Source organism: Zingiber officinale, chromosome 2B, assembly GCF_018446385.1.
Source record: "Zingiber officinale cultivar Zhangliang chromosome 2B, Zo_v1.1, whole genome shotgun sequence".
Taxonomy (NCBI): Eukaryota; Viridiplantae; Streptophyta; class Magnoliopsida; order Zingiberales; family Zingiberaceae; genus Zingiber; species Zingiber officinale.
In genome coordinates, this window is record NC_055989.1 from 3,389,079 (window position 1) to 3,407,757 (window position 18,679).

Below are 18,679 nucleotides of genomic sequence, written 5' to 3' on the forward strand. Positions count from 1 at the left end.
TTAGGCCGTTTTACGATTCTATTTATTTTTGCTACTTTCGCTACTCGGAAAATTCCGGAAAAATATCTAATAATTCCAGAAAAATCGTACCATAATTCTAATATAGTTTTGAGAATTTTCGGGCGTTACATTATGGCATCCACGCACTGGCTCCGAGCAGTGCCAGTCATTATAGCAGATAGAGAGCTCTTTTGTGATCTGATAGTGCTAGATATGACTGATTATGATGTCATATTTGGAATGGACTTCCTAATCAGATACGGTGCCTCTATCGAGTGTCGTAAACAGAAAGTCATATTCCAACCTGAAGCAGGAGTACAATTTGAGTATAGCGGAGAACCAAAGAGGAAAGCGAAGAGATTCCTCTTAGCTCTAAAAACACAAAAATTAATGGATTCAGGATGTACGGAATTTTTAGCGCATGTAGTCAGTGCCAGTCAGGACAAGGACCAACAGCTAGCAGAGGTCCGAGTCGTATGCGATTACCCAGCAGTCTTCCCTGAAGAGTTACCAGGCCTAGCACCAGACAGGGAGATTGAATTTGAGATAGAACTCATTCCCGGTACGAATCCTATCTCTAAAGCACCTTATCACATGGCTCCAGCAAAACTGAAGGAACTTCAGGAGCAATTACAGGAGCTGCTTGACAAAGGTTTCATACGCCCTAGTCACTCACCATGGGGAGCGCCTGTATTGTTCGTGAAGAAGAAGGAAGGGAGCATGCGCCTGTGCATAGACTACCGGGCACTGAACCAAGTCACCATCAAGAACAGGTATCCTCTTCCCAGAATAGATGACATGTTTGATCAGCTAAAGGGAGCAGCAGTGTTCTCTAAGATAGACCTCAGATTATGTTATCATCAGGTGAAAGTTAAAGAAGGGGATATACCCAAGACAGCATTCAGAACTAGATACGGACACTACGAGTTCGTAGTCATGCCCTTTGGCGTGACAAATGCTCCAGCTACTTTCATGGACCTCATGAACCGAGTATTCAGGGACTACCTAGATAGATTTGTTATCGTGTTTATCGATGACATTCTTATCTATTCAGGAAGTCAGGAAGAACACGCAGAGCACCTGAGAATAGTATTGCAGACCCTTCAGCAGAACCAGCTGTACGCCAAGTTCACGAAATGTGAATTTTGGTTAGATCAGGTGTCCTTCCTGGGTCACATCATCTCAAAGGATGGTATCATGGTAGACCCCAGTAAAATAGAAGCTGTGAGTAACTGGAAAAGACCTAAGAATGCCAGTGAAATCAGAAGCTTTTTGGGACTAGCAGGTTATTACAGAAAGTTTGTAGAGGACTTCTCCAGAATAGCCTCCCCACTGACAGCTCTCACTAGGAGGAATAGAAAATTTCAGTGGACAGAGGACTGTGAGAACAGCTTCAGCGAGTTAAAAAGGAGATTGACCAGTGCTCCCATTTTGACTCTACCAGAAAACACAGACAACTTTGATATTTATAGTGATGCCTCTAAATTGGGACTAGGAGCAGTACTGATGCAAAATGACAAGGTGATTGCCTATGCCTCCAGACAACTCAAGGATTATGAGAGGAACTACCCTACTCATGACCTCGAGCTCGCAGCAGTCGTGTTCGCTCTCAAAATTTGGAGACATTACTTGTATGGAACTCAGTGTAGAGTATATACAGATCATCAGAGTCTGAAGTACTTCTTCACTCAGAATGATCTGAATATGCGACAGCGTAGATGACTTGAGCTGGTCAAAGATTATGACATAGATATCCTCTACCATCCAGGAAAAGCCAATAAGGTAGCAGACGCACTTAGCAGAAAGTCCAGTGCTACCTTACTATCCCTAGCAGCCATGTCACCGCCCCTACAGAAAGAGATCACAGATTTTGGTCTTGAACTTATAGTGGGACAACTCTCTACTATGACATTAGCATCTACCCTGCTTGGTGACATCCAGACAGCTCAGGAACAGGATCCTGAAATTCAGAAAATCAAGCAAGGGTTAGCAGAATCAGAAAGTAGAGAATTCAGAGTGTCAGGTAGTGGGGTATTGTACCTCGGTGACAGACTCTGTGTTCCAGATCAGGAGGAACTAAAGAGGAAGATTTTAGACGAGGCTCACAGGACTCCTTATGCGATGCATCCAGGTTCCACCAAGATGTACCAAGATCTAAAGAAACGTTTTTGGTGGCCTGGGATGAAAAGAGACATCGCTAGATATGTTAGCACCTGTCTGACCTGTCAGAGGGTCAAGGCAGAACACCAGAGATCAGGAGGAGTCCTGCAGCCTATCCAGATCCCAGAATGGAAGTGGGAAGACATTTTTATGGATTTTATAGTGGGACTACCCAGAACCACGAATGGTTTTGATACCATCTGGGTAATAGTTGACATGTTAACTAAATCAGCCCACTTCTTAGCTATCAGGATATCCTACTCCATAGAGCAGCTAGCTCAGTTGTATCTTAAGGAGATCGTCAGACTACATGGAGTCCCGCGAACCATCATTTCAGACAGGGACAGTAGATTCACATCACACTTTTGGGAGTGTGTACAGTCAGCATTGGGCACTAAGTTAAGATTCAGCACAACCTTCCATTCTCAGACAGATGGTCAGACGGAGCGAGTAAATCAGGTACTCGAAGATATGCTCCGTGCATGTGTCCTAGACTTCAAAGGAAGTTGGTGCAAATATCTGAGTTTAGCAGAATTTGCATACAACAATAGCTATCAGGCCACTATCGGTATAGCACCTTACGAGGCTCTCTATGGGCGGAGGTGTAGATCTCCAATCTGCTGGTATGAAAGTGGTGAACAGAAAGAACTAGAACTTCAGACAGATCTAGTGGCAGATACCACAGTAGCTATACAGCAGATCCGCCAGAGGATAGAGACAGCTCAGAGCCGCCAGAAAAGCTATGCTGATACACGGCGCAGACCATTAGAGTTTTCAGTTGGGGATTCAGTATTCCTCAGAGTGGCTCCCATGAAGGGAGTAATGCGTTTTGGGAAGAAGGGCAAACTAAGTCCCAGATATGTGGGACCATACCTTATCACTAAAAGAGTTGGCAAGGTAGCATATGAGCTAGAGCTACCACAGGAGATGTCAGCCATCCATAATGTATTTCACGTCTCTATGCTGAAGAAGCATATCCCAGATGCCACCCAGGTGATTGAGCCCCAGACGGTACCAGTCCGCGAAGACCTCAGCTATGATAGTCGGCCTATTCAGATAATAGACCGAGCAGTTAAGAAATTACGGAACAAGGAGGTACCATTAGTAAAAGTTATTTGGCAAAATCACACCACAGAAGAGGCAACATGGGAGACAGAAGATAGTATGAGACAGAAGTACCCAGAATTATTCTAAGTTCGAGGATGAATTTTTTATAAGGTATGGGGGATTGTAATGCCCGAAAATTCTCAAAATTATTTTAGAAATATTCTATGATTTTTCTAGAATTTTAGGATATTTTTACAGAATTTTTAGAGTAGTAGAAGTAGCAAAAATAAATAGAATCATAGAATAGCCTACGCGATGATTGAACCCGAGACCTATTGGGACCTACAACTTAAGGAGAACTCTAGTAACCAGGAGAACCCAGCAAGGTCGTGCTGAAAGGAAAGGGAAACAATTTTATTTAAGTTAGAGTTGGGTGAACTAATTCCTTAATATAAATAGGGAATTAAGTGAGGAGTTTTATTTTTATCGTGACTTACCTCTTCTCCTCACCCTAATCCCGCCGAACCTCCCTTCTCCCTCATCTCTCGGCGCCAACCACAAGGAACCTAGGGTTCCGTTCCAAAGGCCCCAAGAACACCTTCCGGCGACAATTCCGGCACGAGGGCGTTCCTCTCCGTGAGAAGAGCACGTAGACGCAAGAGGATCGTCGAGGGAAGCGTCTCCACCTGAAAACTAGCGACTAGATTCGTAAGAAAACTAGCGCAGGAGGTAAGAAACCCCTCACTTGCAGTATAAGTAGTTCTCGTGTGATTGCATGCTTTAGTTTAGTAGTATATGGATTTGTGGCACATAGGGTGTGCAACAGCGCACGCCAAGTGCCCGATAGTATGTTCAGCACCATTAAAATGCGACTTAGGCATTTTAATAGTTAGCTAAATGCGATAGAAGCATTTATTTAGTATATGCAGCTTTAGTACAGCTTATATGGGACTACGGTCCAATGGGTGTGCTCCTACAGTCGTCTCTAGGTTCAGATAACCTAGCTTTAGGTTCAGATAACCTAGAAATAGCAAGATAAGAAAATTCAGCTATAACCAGTATTTTATTTTAGCAGTGGCACTGTACTGGATCAAATATTCATTGGGTTGGACTCCCACAGTCGTCCCTAGGTTTAGATAACCTAGTAAACCCTACTAAATTCGGGACTTGCAAACCCGGGTCTAGATAGGGATGCGCGCATAGCAAGTACAGTTGCCGGGCCCAAATAGCAGCATGATTATTATTTTAACCTATTTATGAAAATAATTTTCAAAACTTCACAAATAGTTATGTGATTTCAGTACAGCTTTAGCATTAGTTAGAATTAGCTCAGCTCAGTTTTTGTATCAGTTTAGTTTCCTATTGATACAATATGATAGCTTATGTTAGCATTTGTTGCCATGACTAGTTTGTTTGTATGCCATGCTATGCTTTTACCTGTTCAGCATATATTTCAAATAGCATGTTTTAAAAACATAAATTGCATCGTATGCATGTTTTAGTGAGGTAGATGGTTTCTTACTAAGCGTAAAGCTTACAGATACTTCTTTCCTTATACTGCAGATAAAGGTAAAGGAAAGGTGGATTAGCGGAGGCTGGAGGTTAATGCGATGAAGATGTGTGTGGAAGGAACCTGGAATAAAGATCTTGGATAAATTAGCAAACTAAGACTTTAGCTTTTATATAGTGTTATTTTCCGCATTTCTAGTTATTTTAATGCCTTGAATCATGAAAGACTTGCTTAGATTGTTAGTACTTATGCTCATAATCTTAGTTATGTGTTATTGGTATGTTTCCAGCTAATATAGAACTCTTGTAGGTGAGTTTGGCACGAAACAGTGCTGAAATCAGAGTTTTGCTGCGAAATCAGAAACCCCGATCGATCAGTGGATCGATTGGGGTCCCTCAATCGATCAACGGATCGATTGGGAGCCTGGTTCCGCGAACAGTAAGCCTCTAGATCGATCAGCCGATCGATCCAGTCGCATTCTGTCGCAAACAGAGAGTTTAGGGATCGATCGTTCGATCGATCAGGAAATCGCTCCCGCGAACAGAGAGCTCTGGAATCGATCACTGGATCGATTGGCCAGTCTGGATCGATCAGCCGATCGATCCAGATTATTACTCCGAGCACAGTAGCGATCTGAATCGATCCATGGATCGATCCAACAGCTTGCAATCAATCGAGTTCAATCTTGATCGATTGGGAAGTTGGGTTTCGACCAAGAGACCTTGTAATTCAGCTTCTTGACCATAGGGGATGTAGGATATGCCATGTATACCTTAGATTGCATCCCTTAGCACATGTAGTACCAAGAACTTGGATTAGCTTAGCAAGGTTTTAAATTGGTACAGTTTTCACACCTAGACTTTAGTAATGGTCATGGATATAGCTTAGCACAGCATAATGTGACGGTCCGGCCTTACAGCCTAGCCAGTAGAAGGTGGGTCGTCACAGGAATCTACTCGTCGGTCAAAGAACTCTGGGAGAAGTTCCTGGAGCTTCACGAAGGAACATCTGAAGCGAAGCTAGCAAGAAGAGACGTCCTTCGGAACAGATTGACGAACATCCGTCTGGAAAAAGGTGAGTAGGTAGCCGATCTACATGCGAAGGTAAAGGAATTGAGTACTGGTCTCGAGAACCTTGGTGAAACGGTAACAAACCGGGACACCATACGCTACGCACTTAATGCGTTTCCCAGAACTCCAGAATGAACATCAATTGTCGATGCTTACTATATTTCAAAAGACCCGGAGGTAAGTACTTTAGAAGAATTGTTCTCTACTCTTGAATTACATGAAACCAGGTGTGCAGGGACAACAAAGGAATCAAGCCAGATGATTGCACTAAACGCAACCAAAAAGGATGAACCCGAGTCAGATTCAGAAGAGGATCAGGAAGCGTATATGGTAAGAAATTTTTAAAAGTTTTTTAGATCTAATAAATTTAAAGAAGTGCAGAATAAAAAGAATCCAATAAATAGAAGAAGGATGCGTTGCTACCAGTGTCAAAAGGAAGGACACTTAAAAGAAGATTGCCTATAACTCAAGAAGGACAAAGTCAAGATATCCAAGAAGCACAAGAACCTAAAAGCCACTTGGGACGACACTTCATCATCTGAGTCTGAGATACAAGAAGATGTCGGGATAGCACTGATGGCAAGCTATGAAGGGCAAAGTATATCAGAACCCAGGATCGATGAAGGGGGAGCGACCTCAGATGAATCCAGCGAAGCAGGGGGAGAGTCAGACTTCAAGTCTGATATGGTAAGTGAGGTATGTCTCTTACCTCCTGATCAACTTTACTTTGGTATTAAGGTTATGACAAAATCCATGTATAAATTAGAAAATAAAAAATACCAAATTAAAAAATGAAATTTTAGAAACCAAAAGAATTTTGACAAAATCATGTCTAATAGAGGATTTTGATAAATTGAAACTTGAAAATGAAAAATTAAAAGAAGAAATAGAAAATTTGAAAAAGTCTACCTGTTCAAATATTTCTGCTTTTAAAAATTATAGAGGACTAAACTGGTACTATAGGTTTCACCAAAGTCAAATTAGAAAAATATCAAAAACCTATGCACCTAGGAAATACTTGATTAACCCTGTAGATATGAACCTGTATTGAGTTCCAAAAACATGTTTAACTTGAATTTAAAATTAAACTTAGCATTTTCAGCGTGAAAGTTAAAGAGATAGTTTCTTTATGAGGCTTTGTCTAAGGAAGTGATTGTTGCTCTAATAACCAAGAAGGCCTAGTGCCTCGCCATTACTTGGAAGCCAAAATATTGAAATCGAATGTTTAATTAATTTTCTGGAAAAAGTATTAAAGTTAGAATTAAATAATACTTAAAAGTTTTTAAACATTTGTTTTGAAAATTTTGTTTAACTTAGAAAATGTTTCTGTTGCAAATTTTTAAAAAAAAATAAAACAAAAAATAATAATAATTTGCTTTAAAAATTTTTATGAAAATTTCTTCCAAAGAAAATTTTGAATTATGTTTGAAACTTACATTTTTTTATCTTAAATTAAAAATTATGTTTAAAACTTAAAAATTATGTTTTCAAAAACTTGGAAATTTGTTTTTTTTTTTATTTTTTTATTGCAATTTGCCTTAGAAAAAATTTTACTTAAGAATTTTCTTTTTACAAAACTTAAACTTTTGGAAAATTCTCAAATCTTCTAACTTTATTTTTTTAAGGTTAGAATTAACATTAGACTTGTTAAAAAGAACCCCATTTTTTATGTGATCAAAGGGGGAGAAGTATGTTAAGTCTAGGGGGAGGTGGTATAACTGAAATTATTTTTGGACTTATTTGCAAACTGAATTGTTTCTATTGCATTTGTTTACCCTAGCCTAACTTGGGTTGCTCACATCAAAAAGGGGGAATTGTTGGAACCCCAAGGTATTTTGATGTGATGAAACAAGTTAAGTTAGGTCCTGTTTTGTCTAACCCTTGTGTCTAAGTGTGCAGGAGCTTAGGAACACAAGAAGTCGAGCGGAAGATGCGGCTAGTGAGAAGGACGGCACGGTCAGAGAGCTGACGAGCTTAGTGCGTCCGAGGGACGAGGTGACCGCGGAAGAGTACACCGGTGGACGAGAAAAACGTACGCGACGTTTGAGGGACGAGAAACCGGGAAGGAATGCTGCTCGAGGAGAAGGCCGGAACTTGGGTTCGGGTGAGCCCTATTCCGGATGGCCGAAATCACACAAGCTAGCGGAGTCGGAGGGCCCGGAACGAGACGAGTTGAACCAGAGCAGCGGCCCCGGACGAAGAAAGTCAACTTCTGTTGACTTTAGGGCTTCAGGCGCTTGGAACCATTCCGGGCGCCCGAATCGAAGATTTTGACCAGATCAAGTCAAACTTGATCTGAACGTTGGGGATAAAGTTTTATCCCCCCAGGGCGCCCGGACCCTTCAAAACACCCCGAACAGTGCTATAAATATAACACTGATCTGCACAGTTATGTAATTCAACTTGTAATCCATTTTCTCTGTGCTCTTCTATTTTGTTGTGCTGTCAATGCTGTAAAGAGGCTACTCCGCCCAGAGGAGATCATCAGATATTGAGCTATACTTTCCTTGGATTAGCAATCCCCTGATTGTAAACCAAGTAACTCTTTTGTGTCTGCTGTTAAGTAGTCTCTGTTCTTTTTTATTACAAGTTTTGTTATCTAGTTAAAAATCCGAGAAAGGGTGTTTTATTTTTCAGGGCAATTCACCCTTCCCCTCTTGCTGACCTATAAAGGGACATACAGTTGGGAGATAGTGCTGCTGACACATGACATGGTCTACGGGCGGATCGTACGACGGAAGCTTCTACTGTCTTGTCAGGGATATACGTACCCTGTTAAGGTATGATGTCAGATGCACTTTCCTAACAAATTGGAGAATGTGCCCACGCGCATTTGGAGAACGTGCCCACGCCTCGAGAAGCACGTACGTCACCCATCAAGGTATTATATAAAGGGGGTCCATATATCGGCGAAGGTATGCATTCTTTACTGTTCACGGCTGTGTCTACTGTTGCTCAATCTTTTCCCTTTTCCGGTCACTGACTTGAGCGTCAGAGGGCCAACGCTAGGGAGCCTTCCCTGGCTCGGCACTAACATTTCTTATATTTGTAGAGCAGAGCGAGGTCTACATCCAGTTAACGCAGCAGCCATATCCCCAGCCAACCATCTCCATAACTTTCTGATATGATTATATTGGCGCAGTATGTGGGAACGTCGCCTGCATCCGAAATGTGAAAATGGAGGACATTGGATGACTTGCCACGATGACTTTGACAAAGGAGGAGCTGGATGTGCTCATACAAGCCTAAGCGGCTAAATTGGTGGAGCAACAGCAACAGGCACTGGCCGAGCGCTAGATACAAGAGCCTGCGGCTTCAGCAGCGGGTCATCAAGCCAGATATGGAGACCGAGCGGATCATGTACCCGTTTGGGAATAGAGTAAGAAGCTGACCAACACGTGTGGAGACACGCCCAATGCGTCGATCCCCTTCCATCGGGCGCTATTCTGCACTCCATTAGAGGAGCTAGGCCGAGCATATTGGGAACGAGGATCCTCTTCGGACGATGCACCCGTTCAGAACGTGAGGAAAGGGAAAACACCAAGGAAGGATGATTCACATGAGCGGATCAATTAACAGTTCTCTCAAGGGATCTTGGATAACCGTCTGCTAGACCATTACACATCGTTGACGATCGGGGAGTACAATGAAACGACTGTTCCGGATGACCATTTGACCAAATTTGATGACACGATCACACTTCATCAGTATACTGACGAGGTGAAGTATCAGATCTTCTTCACGACCCTCTCTGAATCAGCGCAACGATGGTTCAAAAGATTGCCGAGTGGATCAATTCATAGCTTCAAAGACTTTCGAGCGGCGTTCTTACATCACTTCGCCAACAGCCACTACTACCAAAAGACGAGTGTTAACTTGTTCGCATTAAAGCAAGGACCCAAGGAGGCATTGACAACCTACATCAAGTGCTTCAACTAGGTGTCCATGGATATTCCATTGATCTCCTCTGAAATATTGGTGAACGCCTTCGCCCAGGGGCTCACCGAAGGAGAATTCTTTCGCTCACTCATATGGAGGCCATCAAACGACTTTGACCTTATGCTCAGGAGGGCCACGGAGTACATAAACGTGGAAGAGGCCCAAGCAACAAGAAGAAAGGAGGCGCCTGCCGGGCCCGTTGTTGCACCTGATTGGTGACCACCTAGTAGCCATCAACCACCTGATGTGCCATCCGCCTATAATGTTCTATTGGGTCGATCGGCCCTTAATGAGTTCCGAGCAGTGGTGTCCACTTTCTGCCAGAAAATCAAGTTTATAGTGGACAATGAGGTGGGCGAAGTTAAAGGCGATCAGCTAGCCGCTCGACGGTGCTACATCTAGATGGTCAGGTCCGAAGCAAGAGCCGCATGGAAAGACCTCGTGCTTGGAAGTGAATGCCATCAGGGAAGAACCTCCCATGCTGGCCTACGAGGAAAATGAAGAAGTCCAGATTCATCCCAGCTGATTGGAGGCCACCACCTTCGTCACCGCTGACCTAACAGAGGAAAGGAAGGGAGAGCTGGTCACTTGCCTTAGGCGAAATCACGATGTATTCACTTGGTCGACCCACGAGCTCCCGGGCATCTCGCTAAGTGTAGCTCAGCATGCGCTTCACGTCCGACCGGACGCTTGGCCGGTTAAACAGCGGAAGAGAGGCTTCAGTGCGAAGCTGAACTAGATCATTCAGGGGGAGATAGAAAAACTGCTGGAAGCCGGCCACATCCGCAAGGTTTAGTTTCCGAGCTAGCTCATCAACATCATGTTGGTCTTCAAGCCGGGCAACAAATGGTGAGTCTACATCGACTTTCGTAATCTGAACAAGGTTTGCTCGAAAGATTTCTATCTCTTGTCCAGGATAGACCAGATGGTGGACTCTACGGCGGGTTGCAAGCTGATCTGCATGCTCGACGCATACCAAGGTTATCACCAAGTGTCGTTCGCCCGGGAGGATCAAGAGAAGGTTAGCTTTATCACTGCCGACGAAACTTATTGCTACAATGTCATGCCGTTCGGATTGAAGAATGCTGGCACCACCTATCAGAGACTGATAAACAAGGTGTTCCGAAGGCAGATCGGTCGCAACATGGAGGTATATGTCGATGACATATTAATAAAATCCCTCCAAGCTGCTGACCTTTGTGCAAATATCAAAGAAATTTGCCGAACCTTGAGGGTGTATATAATCAAGCTGAACCTGAACAAGTGCTTGTTTGGGGAAAAAAGTAGCCGCTTCCTCGAATACATCGTCACCGAAGGCGGATCGAGTCGAATCTAAGCAAGGTAAAGGCACTACAAGACATGCCCCCGTCCCGTAACTTGAAGGAGTCCCAACTGCTGACCAGGAGGATTACTGTACTATCAAGGTTCATCTCCAAATCGTCCAACCAGAGTCACCTGTTCTTCAAGATACTACGTCGAGCGACTAAGTTCCAGTGGGACGTGGAATGCGACAAGGCATTGGAAGAGGTCAAGAAGTACCTTACCTCCTTGCCTGTATAGGCCAAGCCCATCGTTGGCGAGCTACTATGGATTTACTTGTCATCCATCGAGTATGAGGTTGGCTCGGCTTTAGTGTGTCAGAATGGCTCCGAGCAACAACATGTATATTTTCTGAGTCATATATTAAAAGATATAGAGTCCTGCTACACCAGTCTTGAAAAATTAGCATACACACTAGTACTCGCCGCTCGGAGGTTCCGTCCGTACTTCCTATCACAGCCGATCGTCGTGATGACCAATAGCGCCTTGGGGAGAGTCCTTCTTAACCCAGAGGCATCAAGATGGCTGATCAAATGGACAACCAAGCTGAGCGAGTTCAATATACAATATCAGCTCCGGACGACGATCAAGGCCCAGACCTTAGTTGATTTTGTCACTGAGGTCCAGAAAGCCGAGCTGAACGCTACTTGAAAAATATATGTAGACAGATCGTCCACTCGGCAAGACAGTGGGATTGACATTCTTTTGATTTCACCATGGGAGGACAAGATGCAATTGTTCGTACGACTAAAATATTGGGCTATAAATAATGAAGTCGAGTACGAGGCCCTGATAGTCGGCTTGCAGGTGGCTCGGCATGTCGGAGCTGCAAAACTCTTCATCCACTCGGATTCTCAGCTGGCTGCTGTAAAATACCGAAAATAGGCGAATATTAATAAGAGAATTTTTCGGAATTTTTGGAGATTTTTCGGGAATTTTTCGGAGACCGTATGGACGAGTTTACGGGGATAAAAACGGGGCCCGGAAAAGCCTGTTTAGGCTACCCATTTAAGTGAGGAAAAGTTATTTTTTTTCTTTTCCTTTTTATTTTCTTTTTATTTTCTTTTATTCTTATTTCTCTTTTCTCCGTTTCTTTCTCCCCCCGCGCCTTCTTCTCTCCCGAGTTCCCCCGACACCATGCCCTAACTGCTCTTCCCCAAAATCGATGCCGTCGCCGCCAAGGTTCCTCCTCATCCCCGAGTACAAGCCCCGATCCTCTTCTCTTCTCCCTCGTGCGCACGCCCGCACCCTCTGCTGCCAGCCGAGCCACCGTCGGCGTGCCTATGCCCTAGCACCGACCGCGACTTCTTCGCCTGAGCGCCACTCGGAGTCTCCTTCCAGAACAACGCCGGTGTGCTCTGCTCTAGTTCCGACTCACGGTCGCCGGTGCAAACCTTCGACCAAGGGCCGAGCCGTGCCCTAGATCGCCGATCTGCCACTTCCCCATAGCCACCATTGATCACTAATCTTGATGCCATCATCACTGTTGTCGACCTGCAGTCTGGTATTAAGGTTTCCAGCAGCAGCTTCGTCGGGTTCTTGGTCATCGCAGGCGATTAGAGGAAGAGGTAAGGTGCTCAGGTTGTTCTGGGAATTTGGTTGTTGTTTGGATGTCGATTTCTTGAGCTTCATTTTGATCTAGACAGTGCATTGCAGGGCGTTTCTTGATTTCCAATAGCTACCTCTGTTCCGACAGCAAGTTGTCTTTGCTATGGATTTGTTAGGCTGTGGATTAAGGTATGAAGTAGGGAAATTGATTCATGTTGTTGATGAATTAGGTATGTATTGAATTAGGGCTAAATCAAGTAAGATACTATGATTGGTTATTTTATTGCAAGCTCTAATTCGAATGAATTAATTAGAATTGATTGAGGAGTTAAATGATCCAATTAGGGTTTGTAATTGGATTTGAATTTATGTTAGTTTCTCGAGGATTTGATTTAGCTAATTAATGGGTATTTAATTAGCTAAATCTGTATACTATGTACTACAGGACTGTGACGCGAGATGAGCAACTCGACGTTGGATTTGGATCGGATACGACCCTTTCTATTGGAGGCGGGTACCTCTTGACTTATCTTTTATGATATTGTCATTGGATATGCATAGTATTTTATAACTACATGCAATGAACATGTTTGCCTTTGGTATGTCACTGTTTGATATCCATAGCATGTTAGGTTTGTCACTTGTGATGTATCCGTGCTTATATCTCGTGATTTGTTGCCATGATTATCTTGTTACCATGAGTATCTTAGTTTCTAGAGTGACATACCATGCTTACTGAGGTTAGGATTAGGATTTGGATTGTTGTTTCTGGCCTGTGTATCTAGATTATCTGATACTTAGGTTTTTGTGCCATATCAGATTTGTGTACCTCTATTTGTATATCATATATGATTCGGGTGTTTAGACCCTGATTCTTTGATCTGTGTATATTGTTGGTACATATGCTATGGAAGAGGGATATGATTTGGGTCTAGGTTGTTATACCTTAGAGGACTTGTATACCCTAGATCCGTGGATTTGGCTTATCGATACTGTGGTACCCATATTATGTATATATGGATTTTTCTATGCTGATCAGGATATTCCATACTTATTATGTTCAGGACATAGGGTTTTTGATATTCTATCTGACCTGTGTACTCTAGATCTTGGTATGTGACCATCGCTTTTACAGTACCCATTTTGTATGTATGGATATGGTTATGTTGATCGCTATGCATAGTGACATGCATCATGATTGCATGTGCATTGTCGGCTCCACTATGGTTGAGCCCATCGCCGCTACATGTATCGCACACACCCCACCATGGTTTAGTGGTATATCGTGTGTGTGGCGGTTCACTGCTTGGTCTGCTGGTCATATGACCCTGGTAGCCGCCTGGCCTGCTGGCTCACCGCATTTAGTGTAGCAACAGAGTAGCCGCAGACGGTGGACTCGCTTGCCCGCTGGTCGTGTGACTCACGTGGTAGCTGCAGAGATACCTCCCGCCATCGTACCGGAGTTGAGAGCATTGAGCCCCCATTTATGATTTGGGCTCACAGGACAGGAGTACTCCGACAAGATCCCGTCCACTCGGTACTCATCAGGAGCAAGTGACGACAGAGTGCACGGTTGTCACATTCCTACCCACTCGGTCTCACCATTTGTGTGAGAGAGGACTGACGGGGTGACCAGACGCATCATTAGCATCATATGCATTGATGTATTTATATTATTGTGATTGTGTTTACTGCATTTGGTTGCTGCATTTTGGTTGGATGCATTTGTTTGACATGCATACAGGAGACATACTGTGTATCGGTTTGATGACCCTTTTGTCTGGATAGGAGTTCCTGGTGAGTACAGCTTCCTCAGTTACCTTTCAGTTTTGCATATTCCCTATATATGATTAGGAAGCTGTATTCCATGTTTGTTGCTGTTAGATATATCTTACTACTTATGTCTATTGGTATTCGCTGAGTTGTTGAACTCACCCCCGTTGATACTATCTTTTCGGTACCAGTTTGGTGTCGCTTGGAGTATCCTGTCTGCTGGTCCCCACGTCACATCAGAAGACTTATCGGTTTCACGTATGTTTTGTTTGTTTATTGTATCAGTTGTTTAGCTCTGTACTCCGGTTTTATTTTTGGAGTGTTGATGTTGTTATGTGGTATTTGTATTTGTTGTTGGTTGTGTAAGTCTAGCCGGCTAGCAGTTTTGTGTTTTGGTTTTGGTACAGCCGAGTGGGCTGCTTTATTTTTAACTGCGTGGTTGTGTCAGCTAGAGGCTGAATTAGATATTAACTGCGTGGTGTTTGTTTTCTTTTATTGTATTATTCCAGCCGCCTGTGGCTGAGGTATATAGTGCTTGTAGAAAAGTTTCAGATTGTCCGCCGTACAGGGGAGATGCTGCCGAAATTTCTTCGGACAGAGACTCCTCCGGGGCGTGACAGCTGCTCAGCAGCTATTGGGGGCATTCGAAATAAGTAGCTCCTAACTCAGGCTACATGTAGAAGCTTTCGAGAAGTTGAAGGCAAACTTCCAAGAAGTTGTTATACAGAAGATCTCTTGATTAGACAACCAGGCCGCAGACAAGTTGGCTAAGTTACACTACTAGAAATATCACATATTGTGACACTTACTTTATGACATTTAATTTTAAATGTCACTATAACTATATTTTAATGACATTTATTAAAAAAAATATTTTAAATATAAAAATGTCATTTTAAACAATATATAGTAACATATTTCATTAATGTCACCATATACCACCCTAATAATAATTAAGTCATCCTTAAGTTTTTATTTTTCCCTACTCTAACCTAACGCTAAGCCCTGCACGCGCGGCGCCGTTTCTTTCTTCTCTTCTCGCTCTCCCACCGCTCACCCACGCAGCGCTGCTCCTGATCTCCCCAGCGCCGCTCCTCGATCCCTTTCTCTTCCTTAATCTGTTCTTGTCGTCGCCGCTTCTCTGCCCTCCTCCCTAATCTGCTCTCATCGTCGCGCTCCTCTCCCATTCTCCTATAATCTGCTCTCGTCGTTGCCGCTGCTCTCCCTAATTTACTCTTGTCGTCGCCGCTCCTCTCACCCTACTTGTTCCGCCGCCGGCCTCCATCACGTGTCGCCACCACAATTCCTCCACATCACTGCCTCCACCGTGATTCTGTCTTTCTCCTCCCTAACAAATAGGTATATGTAATAATAATTTTAAGTTTCAGTCCTTATCTAACAAACTTCACTTATATGTGTGGTTGGTTTATTTTCTTTGAATTTTGATGGATATGTTTCTTTCTTGTATAATTTCTTATGTAACGTGCTCAATCTTATTGAGGGAAAAGCCATCCTAAAACTAGTTACAAGTAGAGTTTGGAGGACTTTTCAGTTTTACTGAAACTCTTCAATTTGTTTGTTTTAGAATTTCAAATGAAAAATTACAATTTCAATTTCACTGAATGAGTTGAACAAAGACATAATTATTATTCTGAATGCATTTCTAGAAGTGTGGAAATGTATTCATCCAATTTCCATCTTTATCCTTAGAAATTTGAATTGCAGTGTCAAATTCAAAGACGGTTTAGGTGGTATACTTATCCTCCATGTCAGGTTCACTGTATTGAAGAGGAGTTTTATTCAAGTAACTGACCCATCAAGATATACACCATGCTTGAACAATATTATTCCACACTTAGGTTTATAATCGAATAGGTTGCTCAATAATTCTACCTGAACTAACCCATGCCAGTTTTGATGATCTACTACTCAATGGTTTTAACACTGGATTGGCTGGTTAAACCAGAATTTGAAGATCAAACTAATCCGGTTCTATAAGTGGAATGCATCAGGTCAAACTAATCTAGTAATTCTTTCATCAATCCAATACAAGCTGCAAGAACAAGCACCAAATGGTTCTATAAGCATAGAAAACAATTTAAAAAATTCAACTTAAACATTCTTAAATGAATTGTAGAAAAAAGGGTCTATTTATTTATAGTGTGTGCTTTCAAGAGAACCTTACAATAGTTTCTTGATGACTTTTTTCCAACCTGACGAGTTGCAACTTCCTACAATGATTTTGACAGATTCATGTGTTTAAGAGCCAAGAAAAATGAATAATTTTATTCCACATCATATATCTAGCAATTTGTACCTAGGACATGATAAAAATAAGATACCATGTTGAGTTGTTTTTTTGTACTATTGTTTTTTCTTAGGTGAGATAAGTTATAAGATACTATAGATTGTTATGTTGTATCCTCTTGAGTTCTTGTGTTATAATGATTTCTCTATATCTCGACTTCTCTACCTTGTGAATTTTATTTGTGATACAGTTCTTTATTGATAAGTGTTAAATTTAGTATACATGTTAAATTAATTTTAATAAGTTTTTTTTAGGATCATTATGGATAAGAGTTGGATGTTTTTACCGAGACAAACTGAGGAATATAGAAATGATGTTCAAAGTTTCTTACACTTTGCATTTTCTAATGCAAATATAAATGGAATGATTTTATGTCCATGTATACGGTGTAAGATTGGCATATTTGTTTCAAGAGAGGTTGCCTTTGATCATTTGACGGTTGATGGATTTATCAAAGGTTATACTCATTGGGTAGCTCATGGAGAAATATCATATAATACATCTACAAACTCTACTGTTCCATCTCAAAATGATGCAGATGATATGCAAGGTTTAGTTTATGAGGCATTTGGGATCTCAGACAATGATAATATAATTAGCACATTAGAATTTGAAAATGATAACCAGATTCCAACGGGAGAGGCTGAGAAATTCTATAAATTAATTGATGATTCACAAAAAGAATTATATCCAGGATGCAAGAAATTCTCAAAACTTGCATTCATGATTCGTTTGCTTCACTTAAAGTGTCTAGGAAAAATTAATAATAAGATTTTTGATATGCTTTTATATTTGTTGAGAGAAACATTTCCTAATGCAATGGATGATTTGCCTAAGTCATACTATGAAGCAGAGAAATTGATGAAGCAAATAGGACTTGGTTATGAAAAGATTGATGCTTGCCCTAATGATTGCACTTTGTACTGGAGGTCGGATAAAGAAAGAATTCAATGTGAAACATGTAGTGAGCCCAGATGGGAAACATTCGAAAATGATTCTACTGGTGAAAAGGGAAAAATTTCATGTAAGGTTTTATGGTATTTTCCAATAAAGCCTAGATTACAACGTTTGTTCATGTCATCCAAAACAACATCCCATATGAGATGGCATTCTGAATCTCGCACAAAGGATGGTTACATGCGACATCCAGCTGACTCTCCAGCTTGGCAAACATTTGATCATAAACACTCAAAATTTGCAAAGGATCCTAGGAACATAAGACTTGGTTTAGCATCAGATGGATTTAATCCATTCAAAAATATGAGTGTGGCACATAGTACATGGCCGGTCATTTTAATGCCATATAATCTTCCACCATGGATGTGTATGAAGCAACCATACTTTATGTTGTCATTATTGATACCTGGCCCATTTGCTCCAGGAAACAACATCGATGTCTACTTGCAACCTCTTATTGCAGATTTAAAGGATTTGTGGGAGACAGGAGTGCAAACATATGATGCATCAACTAAACAAAATTTTCAATTTCATGCCGCATTACTATGGACAATAAGTGATTTCCCTGGATATGCAACCTTGTCAGGATGGAGCACTAAAGGACAGCTTGCATGCCCAGTATGTCATAAATTTACACATTCACAATGGTTAAAAAATGGTGGAAAATATTGTTATATGGGTCACCGTAAGTTTTTAAATAGTGATCATGTATTTCGGAAAAATGCTCAATTGTTTGATGGCACGGAAGAATTTGGAAGACCACCACCCACACTTTCAGGAGACATGGTGATGGATGAGTTGAAAAATGTAAAATTTACATTTGGGAAAACAATTAATGACAATTCATCACTACCATTTAATTGGAAAAAATTGAGTATTTTTTTTTATTTACTGTATTGGAAAGATAATGTGATACGTCACAATCTTGACCTTATGCATATTGAAAAGAATGTTTGCGAAAATATTTGTGGGACATTGCTGATTATGGAAGGAAAAACAAAAGATAATCTTAAATCACGACTTAATTTGCAAGAAATGGGGATAAGA